The 14,177-nt window shown below is 33.2% G+C and overlaps 2 long non-coding RNA genes across 4 annotated transcripts in view; one reads left to right on the top strand and one right to left on the bottom strand.

The window, feature by feature from the left end:
• The window catches only part of LOC142332498 (uncharacterized), a 97,276-nt gene that overhangs the window by 14,448 nt on the left and 68,651 nt on the right, over window positions 1-14,177 (top strand). The gene's annotated exons all lie outside the window — the stretch shown is intronic.
• LOC142332345 (uncharacterized) lies at window positions 2,033-11,034 on the bottom strand. The gene is made up of 3 exons (XR_012758268.1): window positions 9,603-11,034; window positions 8,748-8,888; window positions 2,033-2,336 (listed from the first exon to the last, which is right to left on the bottom strand). It is a non-coding gene; the product is annotated as an uncharacterized LOC142332345 (long non-coding RNA).

Here is a 14,177-nt window from a genome sequence, read left to right as displayed (position 1 = left end):
ACAAAATGTTTTACTAAGAAATTTGATTTTTTCCTCGATATAATTTCAATACTGCATAATTTTTATAGTAAAAACGTCATTTGACAAAGGGGTTCAAATCTGACTCGAATTCTATTACTCGATATTTAAAAATATTTCGAGATTGTATTCTAAATATCAATGACGTATTTGAAATAAAAATCAGTCAAGAGGAAATCTGGGGAAGTTATGCAACCGTTTACTAGTTTTGATTTTACTAAAAAAAAAAAAAAAAAAATTACAAAAATATATAAATAAAATATAATTTTTTATAGAAATAGAATAAAATAAGTGGACTGTGAATTTTTTATTCTGTAGTCTTCAATTAGCCATTATTTCTAATTCTGATGCACGGCTTACACACACAACTTAATTTAAAATATTTATTATTTTATTTAAGTATATTTATTCGTTTACTTAATTCAATGATTCTAACTAAAGCGCGCGCGCATACCGTCATGTATGACGGGACTAGCGACAACAGTCGGCATTAACTAATGTAATTTCACAAGTTACACAGAACAAATTTCGCTTACACCGTCGGCAGATTGTTGCAGCTGTGAGGCTTAACGCACCGTCCAGTCCGAATTATTTTTTTACACTTTAAATATTATTCATTTATTTAATTTTACCGCTCACCTGTGACGTCACAATATACTCCTATAGAGCATTTTTTTGGGGTGGAGGTGCGATTTCGCAAATATTTTTATTTTTAAGAAAAATACGACTTTAATTAGGTGAAATCTCGAGATACTGAGGGTGCCCTTGTCCTACAGCCTCGCCCCCTTGAGTTTTTAAGTTGAAAATTTAACGCATCAATGCCCCGTATATAGAAGTAATCTGACCGTGTTTGGTCAAAATCGGTCCGGTTGATCTGGTGATATAAGACGATTTAGAGGCTAACACCGAACTCGCACACACGTACATACGAACATTAACATTCGGAAAATTTCCATCCGGTTTTTTGGGTTCCGTAGAGGCGAAAACCGCGTATGCCCAAATTGGACAGATTACGGATACTTTTTCCTTCTAGAGCTACAGCTCTACTATAGCGTTATTTAGACGGGAAAATAAAAGAACCGCTCAACATTTTTTTGGATGGATCAAGGGAAATCATGATAAATACATAACCGTGATAAATTCATGACAATGAGTATCACAAAATATTTAATTAAATGAAAAAAAAAAATTAAAATCAGTTAAAAATTGTATTAATACTAAAAAAAGCACTAAAGTTCTAAATCGCCTGTGGTTACAGGCGATTTAGTACAATTTACAACTCGGCATCGAATTGTATTTACTATACATAACCTATCGGAAAAATGTTCCGTTGAATCGCTTAAAACTTTACTTTAAATTTACTGTAGAGATATCCTTCGTAAGTTAGATCCACGTGTGGATGTCTGTTGCGTATGGAAAAATTATGCAAATCATAGAAATATGATTTTACTCTCAAATAAATATACATACAGAGTTTTTATATAAGAACTGTTTGATTTCAAGTACGATTTAAACGGCATTATATTTAAGGTAGTATAACTTACTTACTGTACATTAGTGTCTATCCTTAACGGGTAGATTTTGAAGTTTTTCTTGGTGTACTTCGATATATGTACCGTTCGTTGCCCTGCAAATGTCCAGACGGTAATCCGGCTCTTCCCACGTACTCGTCAGGATGTCGAGTGTAATGTATGCTACCGTCGCACTGCAACAACCCTCTCCTGTAGATGGTTGATGTCGCGGATTTTCTCCGAATAATGATTTTTATATGCCTCCCAAAAAGAAATCTAATGGGGTTTAGGTTCCTTGGTGGCCGTGCGATCAGCCCTCCTCTTCCATTCCGCTTGTTTTGAAACCGATGTATAATGCAGCACGGACACGGTTGCTGTAACACGGCGGAGCGCCATCTAGCCGATAGAAAATTATGTATTTGAGCTAAATTTCAACTTTTAGTGGTTAATGGGGGTCACATTAATTCGGCATTAAGCAGGTAATGAAAAAAAACTACAAAAAATAAAATTATAAATAAATATTTATTTTCATTATTTTAGGTAAGAATAAGGATATCAAAGATTAAATTCCACGGAAAACTAAACGAACTGTTCCGGCATTTGCCCTATTGTATCAAGGGAAACCGTGGCAAAACCTTGATAAGAACAGCCTAACAATATTTATGTCTACGATACATTTCACATTACAGGCTTATAACATAGTAAAAAAAAAAATTTATACATTACGATAATATTACAATTTTAATTATAATAAATCTTTATGATTTATAAATTTCTTCCACATCCGGTGATATTCATCCTTTTTCCCTGCAAAAAGAAATAAAAATTATATAATAATAACAATCTACAATCTCTTATCAATAAAATGTATCGAAAGGTTTTCACCCGTCTTCAGGAGAATATAGAAAGAATGGAGTAAAAAAAAAACACATTATGTGTTAAGGTGGTTCATTAAAAGCACGAGTATATTACTTCAATTCTAACGATCGATTATGAATACATTTTTGATAAAATATTAAAAAAGTCTTATATAATATAAGGAAAATTACAATGAATGTAATCGATATGTGGATTAACAGAATAAAAGTTCTTTGAACAATGAACTCAAACATAGAAATTTACAATTATGTAATCTATTCTGATCGGTTCCAGATAAAAATCTAAACAGTATTTTGATCCTGTGTACTGATATTTGTCATACATATATATATATATGTATTTCTGGGTTTTGCAACAAAAAAAAAAAACTTATCAGTTATTTTCCAGTTATAAATAAATCAAAAAATTATTGTGCTTTAATGAGCAAATATCGTTTACTATGCTTAATTTACAAAATGTATGAACAGAATATTGCCCTTCATACGAGTGACGTAAACAAACAAATCGTTTTCAACTCTAGATGAGGGAGATTAAAATTTAATGAATCAATTTTTATTTTTTAACTAATTTTTCTTCTGCTACCTCTTTAGGCTACCTAATGATGGCATAGAGACCTGCAGTCTGGTCTTTGGAACTGTTGCTAATTGTAATCTTAGTTAGCAGTCAATTTACTGTTAAAGCTAAATATTTAAAACTTATATTTAGGTATAAAATAGATAATAGCGTAGATAGGGCTATTAGTCCCGTAGTCAAATGTATGTAGACTACTGTTGCATCGATTTTAAAATACCAAATTTGGCCTTATAATTGGTAAAATAAAATAAAGTTAAACGAAGTCAGGGACGGACTCCCCTTTTATGATTAGACTAATTTACTGTAACAACTCTTCTTTTAGCTGCGCGATTACAATTGCGGTCGATGTCTATACACCGTTATGGTCACAAGCAAGAATCTAGCCATCGAAAGTATCTACCTTCACAAAAAATAGACTTGTTGGCTGTAGTTGAATGAATTGACAGATTCTTGTACATTCAATCCACCAGTATGGCTTACGCCATAAGGGCTCACCGTTAATGACAGATCATTTTTCCTCTTGGCTTTGAAGTTTCAAGATGTTACTTTAGCATCCAAGAAAGTTTATTTAAATGAGTTAATTAAATCTTGTATTCTGATGAGTAAATAATAATAATATATTATATACTTTATATACATCGCATCTCTTTTCCGTTAGATTCCAAAATGTGTGTTATAGTTATGATACCGAAGAAAGCAGGAGCAGATAAACGTGAAGAATACAGTAAAATTAGCTTAACTAGTCATGCATCAAAAATCTTAACTAGAATTCTGTGCATAAGAATTGAAAGGAGAGTGGAAGCAGTGTTAGCAGAAAACCAGTTTGGTTTCAGGAAAAAGTATAGGGACAAGGGAAGCAATTTTAACATTCAGATTAACAGTAGAAGGAAGATTAAAGAAAAACAAACCTGCATACGTGGCATTTATAGACTTGGAAAACGCATTTGATAATGTAAACTGGAATAAAATGTTCTGCATTTTAAAAAATTTAGGTTTCAATTATAGAGATAGAAGAAAAATTGCTAACATTTATAGGAACCAAACAACAACAGTAATAGTTGAAGAACATAAGAAAGAAGCTGTAATAAAAAAGGGAGTTCGACAAGGATGTTCCCTATTCCTGTTACTTTTTAATCTTTACATAGAACTAGCAGTAAATAATATTAAAGAACAATTTAGATCCGGAGTAACAGTACAAGGTGAAAACATAAAGATGCTACGATTTGTTGATGACATGGTAATTATGGCCGAGAGTAAAAAAGATTTAGAAGAAACAATTAACGATTTGGAAGAAGTTTTACACAAGAACTAGCACATGAACATAACAAGAGCAAAACAAAAGTAATGAAATGTAGTAGAAATATTGTAGATGGACCACTGAATATGGAAGAGAAAAGATTATGGACGTAGAAGAATTTTGTTATCTGGGAAGTAGAATTACTAAAGATGGGCAGAAGCAGGAGCGATGTAAAATGCCGAATAGCACAGATGAAATGAGCCTTTATTCAGAAATATAATTTGTTTACATCAAAAATTAATTTCAACGTCAGGAAAAGATTTTTGAAAGTATATGTTTGGAGCATAGCTTTATATGGAAGTGAAACTTGGACAATCGGAGTACCTGAAAAGAAAAGATTAGAAGATTTTGAAATGTTGTGCTATAGGAGAATGTTAAAAATCAGATGGGTGGATAAGTGACAAATGAAAAGGTTTTGCGACAAATTGATGAAGAAAGAAGCATTTGGAAAAATTTAATTAAAAGAAGAGACATATATATAATTTTTTATGACCACATAATAAGAACATTTTGGTCAGCCATTATCAAAGTCTCTTTGATGGGACTGTTTGAGCCTTGCGTTCCTGCCAGTACTTTTTAATAAGTTCTGTTCTTTGTGCCCTTTCTAGTGTTAAAAATGTTCGTGTTGTATGTTTTTCTGGCGAGTGTGAAGCAGGCGTCTTTGTTTTTGATTTTCTTGTTTAATTTTATCTTAATGTGGTGTCTTCTGGTGTAAGACAGTTTCCTTAAGATCCTCTCTTATTCCTCCAATCCACCTGCATCCTGTTATGGTGTTTTTCTAGTAGAGATTGTACTATACTAGCTGTCTCAGAAGACTTGAATCTTCTGATTCAAGAAGATTACTACAGTTAAATTTTGGAGTAATAAATTGTAAAGTAATGATACATAAAAAAATTAGCAAAATTTCTCATAACTTTTCATTTGTTAAAAATAAATATTTTGTTAATAGTCTATTAATTATGATTCTGGCCATTTAAAAATATTCTGCTGTTGCTTGCTGTAAGGTATTTCTATGCAATTTATTCAACTTCCACAATAAAAATATATAAATGACATTGAGTATTTATCGTTTTCCATAATTTATTTTAGTGTTCTATTTTAATGTTAGTTAATAATAATATACTGAATGTTCAAAAATTTGAACGTATTGAGAATTCAAATTATCTATGTCCTGATTTGTTTGATTTATTAACTGTACATAATTTTTTGTTTTTAATTAAACATTAATGTCTTTTTTCTTTTTCCTTTTTTGAAAGTATTATGTATTATTTTTAAATTTATCTATTTGGTTAAATCGATTACATTTATTATCAAATTATTGAATTTGTAACAAAATTATTGAAAATAATGAATGGTATAATAAAAAATAATGTTAATTCCTGAATTTAAAAATTATAAAATTGTTTACAAACATAAAAAATACCTAATTATTAGTCAGAAGTGATCCATTAGTGAAAAAAAACCTTTTGGCATGCCGAAAGGTGGAGGTAGATTTCACCGGTGCTAAGTAAGGGATAAAAAAGATTTCTACCTTAAAGTTAAGAAAAACTTTAAATTTACTTAATACAACAATGGTTGCATGTGAAATAAAGTTTCACATGTTTAGCCTACAACAAGCCCCATCTTCTTACAATTTCAGCAATGTTTCAGTCATCCCTTGCTGTAAGGGTTGGTCATATCAAACATTGTTTCAGACAAAGGTTTTAAGGTCATGTTTAGAGGACTAACGACCACTTTAAACATATTTGATACTGTGCCTATTGAGGAAGGTATGATTTTTTTTGTCTTCGAAACTTCATTTTTTCCACCCCTTGGACTGATAGTTGGTGATATCAAAAATTTTACTTAGATAAGTCTTAGGCCCTTATCCAAAGAATAGTAGGAACTTTAAAGAAATTTGATATTTTACTTACGAAAGTTATAGGGATATTTTGATTTTTGAAAAAATCCCCCCATGGTCTGATTTTGCCCATTAATGAATTCAACCAAGATTTTGGGTTGTTATATTTTATGTATAATTTGAAAGTGATTGGCGAAAAATTATGGCAGTTATCGTGTCCACAAGAAAGTGAAATATATATATATATATATATCAAAAGATTATCTTTAAATAATCTTTTGAGCTGATGGTGGTTTTTGGTCCTGGCGGACGTGAAACTCAAAGATATGTCAAAATTTTCTAGAAGGCAAATCATGGTACCCATTACAATAGATAACTTTTGTATGAAATCTAACTAAAATTCTATAGAATTTTTAGGTTTCTTAGTTCCAGTATATAAAACTGGAAATGGAACTCTAATGTTACAAAAAATGAAAAAGAGGGGTAATATAAATTATGGAATAAAAGAACTAAAATTTGAAAGGATTCAGAAAAAATTCTTACTCTTTTCCTAAGTGATTATTACACTAATAAATATAATATGCGCAATTGAGTTTACTTGTTTCTTACAACTAATAATGACTTCTAATTAAAATATAAATACTACATTACTTTCATTTTTTTCTCAGAATTATGAAAAATCATTTTAATATTTGATTTTTTATTCTGTTAAAGTAGTACTGCAAAAGAAACTTCATTAACCCCCACATTACCAAGCAAGGTATTCTAACTAACCCAGGTTGATTTTTTCCTTATAATAATTTTATGTGAAGAGATACATACTTGTGGTTTCATGACTTTGTCCTGAAATAATTGAAATTGTATTCACAATCATGACTGACCCCATTTTTTTTTGTTTTCATAGCTATTATTGACAGGATATATTGGTGGGGTTGTGAGACTTCCCTACTTAGTGTGAAATGCCAAAAATGACAACTGATAATTTTTTCACCGGTTGTCCCTTGGCTGCTGAACTATTAAACAAAACATGACACTGGTTGGTACTCTGTATTCCGATAAGAAAGAGATTCTGAAGGAATATTTGCCCAGAAAGAAGTTCATTCTTCAATGTATGGTTTCACAAATGACTAGTTTTCCGTGTTCCAAAAAGGGGTAAGTCGGTAATCTTACTCTCTACTCAGCATCATGAGAGGCAAGTGAAGGGTGAAGGAAGTGAATACAAATCTGAAATAATACTCCGTTGCAACAAAACTAAAGGTGCCGTAGATAATGGAGACAAAATGACAAGAGAATACAGCCGTGTTAGAGGAACCAGGGGGTGGCCACTAAGACTTTTCATGGAGATGGTAGATATTTCAGCACTGAATGCATAAATTCTGTACACACAAACATTTCCCGAGTGGCAGGAGAATAATCTGAGCCGATGGAAACTTTTCATGACTGAGCTGGCATTTGTTCTTGGCAAAGGCAACATGGAGGAAAGAGCTAGAAATATCAACAGTCTTAATAAGGAAGTAAAAGACGCACTGAAAGCATGCGGTACTGAAATTCCGACAGCAGTAATCCAACCTGAAAGTTCCAAGTTACCATCACAGTGCTGTCAAGATTGCAAGAGAAATGAAGATAGTAAAACACGATTCTATTGTGTAATGTGCAAGAAACTTGTTTGTAATATATACAAAGAAGAAACTGTTATTGTGAAGCGCATGTTATGCAAAAATGTACCTGAATGAACAGTTCAAAAATGTTATTTTGAGGCAAAGCACTAGTTTACTGCAATGACAGCCAAAACGTATACATTTTTAATTTTACAGGTGTCCATTATTGAATTTCTCTTGTGAATGATATAAAATTTATTGTACTTTGCTTCTACATTCAGTTTTTAATACTTTTAATTATTTGAAAAACTGTATTTCAAAACTAAATAAAGCTATTCGTTGAAAATAACAGAATCTAAAAACAAATATTACACTAAATCACAAAGTAGTACTGGGGTAGTCAAAATACTCTGTTTGGTAAAATAAAGGTGTCGAAAAGCTTGGCAATGGGAGGGTTAATTTAGACCGGGTCTAAGCCACGCCATCAGACAGGTAAAAATAAATTATGGTATGTCATATCAAAAAATCTTCTATTTGAAAAATTATATTTTACAAACCAGAAATAAATACTAGTTAATTTGAGATACAATACATTATACTTGTTCTTTTGTGCATATTTTTTGTTTCAATTTATTTGAAGTTTGAAGAGATTCTATAGGAATTTTGAAAACTACAAATTCATAATTATTATATAAACATTTACAGTCGTACATAGCTGGACGATTTCAATTAAGATAAAGATGAAAAAGGACTCTAAATCTAACAAGAATTTTTTCACTAGAACTGATGGCAATCTTGGACATCTCTTCGTAATGCCAGGTAGAAAAAAATATTTGCACTAATAAGAATAATGTTACTAGCGTACAACTATTTTACACAAAACATGAAGAGACTACTTACTTATTTTTAACAGATCAAAAGATCGAGAAGGGTTTCTAAGAGAAGCTTTCTCTTTGGCAATACTATTAAAAAATTTTACTGAAAAATAAAACATTTTTTTTTCCACTAAATGTAAGTAATATTGTACTTACTTATGACCGTAGAACGGTGCACTTGTCTTGTACAAGAAAATATAATATATTAAATAATTTAACTGAAATCTGGTGAAAATTTCATTCTCATTATTTCAAATTCCTCTGTAAAGTTAATAAAGCTGAAATCATGGCAAACGGCTGTAAAAAAAAAAAGAAAAGTATATTAAATCTCTTAGCATAAGAGCGACAAAAGTTAATAATTTTTGATCAGAATAAATTATATCTTAATATTGTGAAATTTAATAATAGATATCGATCACCTTAATTCATTCTTCCTGACGAAGTCAGGAAGATTATTTATTTATTTATTATTTTATTTTGTAATGATTATTTAATCATTACAAAAAAAAAGTCGTACATTTGGTTTAAATAAACAGAGAATTTTAAATAAACTCTTCCTTATCAAAAAAAATTTGTGCAATTCAAATAATTTCTCTCCTAGCATTCAATAAAAGTGTTACAGACTTGATTTTACATCAAATATACTTCTATAAATCATTTTAATACATACACCTCTTCTAGTGGTTATATAAAATAAACAATCAAAAAATTCAAATAAAATTTTAAAAAACACAATAATGTTCAATTTTAACAAAAATTCTATTTTTTTGAAGTACAAATTAAAATGACACAAATTAAAACAAATAATCAACAACTTGCCGATTCCCACAATTCTAAAAAAAAAAAAATATTTATTCCAATTATATGCATTTAATAAGGTGAATAGTACTATTTGTGCGATTTCAAATCTGCAAACTAGAATTAAATTTGAGAACAGGGTATTTAGTAGCACAAATTTAAAGAAAACCTGATTAACAAATTATATAGCCTAAAAGTATGGTATTACCTTACCTAATATCTGTTTTTCTTTAGTTTTCTTCTGAATCATCCTCAGGAATATCCATTTTCATTCTCCAGAAGTAATCAGCAAAAACTTTTTAGGCACCATTTTCCCTGGAAGCATGTTTCCATCTCTGACATATCCTGAGCAAAGCGTTCATCATGCTTATCAGTAAGATTGCTAAAGTTAAGTGAAAAAATTTCAAACGTGAATGTAAAATATGTAATTTTATTTAGACATATTTCTATTGAAGTCACTTTCTTGCTTAAAATTATTTTCTCTGTTAATTTTATCAGTTCATTTTTTGTAAAATCTTTTTTTTTGTAATAGTTATGATCTTATGTTTGTCCCAATTTTTTTCATCTTTTTTTTTTTTGTCGTTTTATTATCCCATTTTTTCTTTGTTTTCTGTACCTCACCTTACATTTAGACATAACTATAATGTGGTAAGAATGTCTATTCCTGGATGTAATTTCCATTCCATAATTTAGTTTGGAAATCTCTCAAATAGTCTAGTAGATGGATTTCACCAATATATATAAAACTTCTTTTATGAATATTAAAAGGAAATCATTTTGATTATCAGTTTATACATTTTTTGTGTAGGAGGAAACTTTGTGACCAGACATAGCAGCCCACACCATGAACTTCACACACCATGGGTGTGTGAAGAGATGAGGACTCAGTAAACAACCTCCCCCTAAGACAAAATGCCCTGATACCCGCCTGTTGGCATTACTCAGGGTATACTGTTTCTCCTGTGGGACACACAGGGTGGTGTTGGGAGTCCTACACATATCACCAGTGGCAGCGACCCAAGGGCCCCTAACCACCTCCATGCATAGGCTATCCCTATCCCACTCACCCCATATGCTCCAGCAAAACACATGATCGATGGATCCTCTGTTCACAGTGGAACCTCCTCTCTATTTACCTGTGTGCAACTGGTCCAGTAGGGGTTCAGGGTTCAATCTACAGCACCACAATTAAGGGGGAGATCACTGTCTACATCCAATGTTAGCAATGCTACAGATCTGCTGGAAACAAACAGAGGTCATTGTTGGCCCCAAGCCAATGGGTTGGAGAGTCCTGTACACCTTGACAGTAGTGACGACCCCAAAGGAGCCCCCACCACCTCCTTGTACAGGCTGTCCCCTCACCATCTGCCTGTGAAGGCTAGCCCTCGTGCAATAACTCCTGTGCCGTCTTGATTTTGAGGATACCCTCTGCCAAGGCAGCCACTTCTCGCCAGATATTTCACTGGTCAACATTGTCTTCAGCAGATTATCTTTGGCAAGCCCACCAAAAGCAGCAAAGCACTGGGATCTCTTGCTATCACCAGTTTATACTTAACTAAAAATTCTGAAGGTTCAGTTCTTTAATTTTTTTAATCTAGCTCATACTATCTTGACTACTTTTCCTTCTCTTTATTATAAAATTCATACATATAATAAACCTCTATCAATCAGATAGTGTTGTTTAATTTCCCTCCATATGTGAAATCTGGTTTATTTAAGTCAATTTAATGTAATGCTGAAATGAAATCTCGCTCATGTTTTACAGTGGTAGTTCAATGTAAATTTGAATGAATTTTTGCATTTTAATGTATGATCAAATGAAAATTACTCTTTTGATCCATTTTTGTTCTAAACTTCAGCTCCAAGGTGGTGTTTGATGCCAGCAGGGTTCTTAGACAGTTAGAGTCTGAAGGTAAGCTGAGAGCGAGTCTGGTTCTAGTAGAGAGTACCAGGCCTGAAGTATTGCTTGGTGATGGGATGGAGATGAATGATGATAGATAGATTCCACCAAGGGGGAAGACTCCGCAAAGCTTGAGTGTTATCGAGCATTGCTTATGATTAACGCGGTGACGAAGCTTGACTTGGAAATCAATGTAGTTGGTAATGCAGTGGGAAAAAAAGTGCCTTCGGAAGGTTGCCGAGTATGTCACGAGGAGAGTCGATCGGAGGTACTCTTTCTGGTTGGTGGCAGATGGTGCTGCTAAGCCAACAGCCACGGGTGGAGACAAGGGTAGTGTTCAATGAATGGATATGGTGCCAACCCAAAGTAGGAATTTAGTGGTTAGAGCAGAGGGACGTTTCTTATGTGGATTATCTTTACTAACCATATCTTACTAATTCCATCAAAACATTTTTCTATAATTTGGCTGTCTCCTTGAATAGTTTCATTGATCTATGATTTCGCAATTGCAGCTGAAACTTTGATCGATCATCAAATCCCCTCATGTTAATTATCAAATTAATTTATTTTGAAACTTTCAGCCACTTTTAACTTTAAATATTTATTATTAAAATTGTGGCCACTTTCGAACTGTTAAACTCGCTTGTAAAAATTTGCACGATTAATAACTGTATTACTTACTTAATAAAGGTGGTAATAAATTTTAGGTGATTTTTAACCCTTTACAACATTAATCTTATCGCTGAGTTTTTATTCAAAAATACACTTTTCATGAAGACTTAATGAATAATTATGATAGTTATATAAACAAGAGTATTTATTATTCACAGTTTTTACTGTTTACACAGATGCTCCCAACTAATGATTTTATGATTTTGAAAGTAACACAGATCTATTTTCTTTTTGCAATTGTACTGACCGAGGACCGGACCCACTTTTGAAGTATTAGTCAGTCCCCACCCAGTGAGAGGTCACCACCTACGCAAAATGGCCATACTGGCATCGGCCACACAATTGCAATTAGTTGCTTAGTGCAATTTCAGACACTGAAACAATCTTACGCGCCACAATATATTTTAAGAGCTTATATATGCATATATATATATATATGTGTGTGTGTGTGTGTGTGTGTGTGTGTGTGTGTGAGAGAGTAGACTATTTGACATACTCCTGAAAGTAATTTCTTACATATAAAGACAGAAAATACCTTTTTTGAGAATTGTACATAATATACTGAAAACTACTATGACAAACACATTATATGCAAAAATAAAACAATAAAATTCACAACAATACAACATAAGCCCCGACCTGAGTACTCACCTACATTATACATGAAAACATGATTAATAAAATACACAAAATACATGCATAATACCAAAGATGCAACATCACCTATACACATAAAAATCAATACACTTAATACATACAAAAACTAATCTCGCCCAACTACATATATCTACATATATACAATACTATGAATAATAATGAAATACACAACAATAAAACGCAAGCCCCAACCATAAAAGAGAGCACTACATCAACTACGACCCATGCAAGGTACTCCTACTTGTCGTCCTCTGCCTCTCTTCCACACACAATAGCTTCAACCATGGCAGTTTTACCCCACCACGCTACTTCCAAGGTAAGCATCTTAGGGACTACATTCCCGACCCTTAACTTCCCAAACTCATCCATTACTGGGCGCCACACGCTAGCATAACATGTTCTGGGGAGTCAACAACCCCACAATACTGGCATAGGGGAGAAGCCCTCTTTCCACTTCATCCCAGTTATACAGAGGTACTGTAGGCATGGCCGTGAAGCTCCTTGAGCTTCACTGCAATCCCTACTGAGGTGCCCCTCCCATCCACAGTTATAACACTGCTTCCGGCATACTCAGCCACCTTCTGAAGGCAGTTACCGCTGCGAAACCGACCACATTGATTGCCAAGTCAAGCTTTATCACTGCGTTAATCTTAAGCAATGCTCAATAACACTCAACTTTGCAGAGTCTTCCCTCTTGGTAGAATCTACTATCACGATGAAACTATGCCGCTCATTCATTTCAATCCCATCACCAAGCAATACCTCTGGCCTGGTATTCTCTGCTAGAACCAGACTTGCTCTCAGCTTAACTTCAGACTCTATCTGTCTAAGTACCTTGCAGGTACCAAACACCACCTTAGAGTACCCACTACTATTAACATTAAAATCCAACACATGGACCACATCACTCCCCAGAGTACTGGTGGCATTGGGTTCACTCGGGTAAACCATTTCTCCCACCAGAATCTCTTGTTCAGGACAACTACTTCCTCCTCGTTGACCCTCTCGATGACTAACACTCTGCTGGAGCTTCAGGACAATGTCTTTAATCTCCTTCTTAGTTTTGGTGTTCTGTTTTACAAGCAGGGTCAGTTTCCTGACTTCTTCCTCAACTACCCTGACTGCCTTCAACACCTCAGTGTCAGATCCATACCCCATAAGATCCACCATGTTCTTCCCCAGGCGCTGACTCCCAAATTCAACTGGACCACCCTCCTTAGCAGGTCCCTCTGCAGCCTGCCTACAAATGGAAGACCTAGACAGGCTCATACATGGCCTAAAGCCGTTGGCCTGCAACATTTCACAGCAAAATATCCATTGGTCACCTGCAAACTCTCTGTCAACCATGATCACGTTGAAGAACTGGCCAGTTTATTGTACCTGACCTCAATTCAGAACAAATCTATTTAGATATACTTTTAACTAAAGATGTTTCTCTCTACATAAAAAATATTAATCTTTCTACAAAAAATATTAATGTTTGGGTGCTTCTTCTTAAGTTTTCTTTGTCTACACTATTCTTTTTTTTTCTCATGCGATCGATCATTGTTCTTCAGTAC

Source organism: Lycorma delicatula, chromosome 11 (genome assembly GCF_047948215.1).
Source record: "Lycorma delicatula isolate Av1 chromosome 11, ASM4794821v1, whole genome shotgun sequence".
Taxonomy (NCBI): Eukaryota; Metazoa; Arthropoda; class Insecta; order Hemiptera; family Fulgoridae; genus Lycorma; species Lycorma delicatula.
The sequence above is the reverse complement of the archived record's forward strand: the minus strand, read 5'-3'. Positions and strand labels throughout refer to the sequence as shown.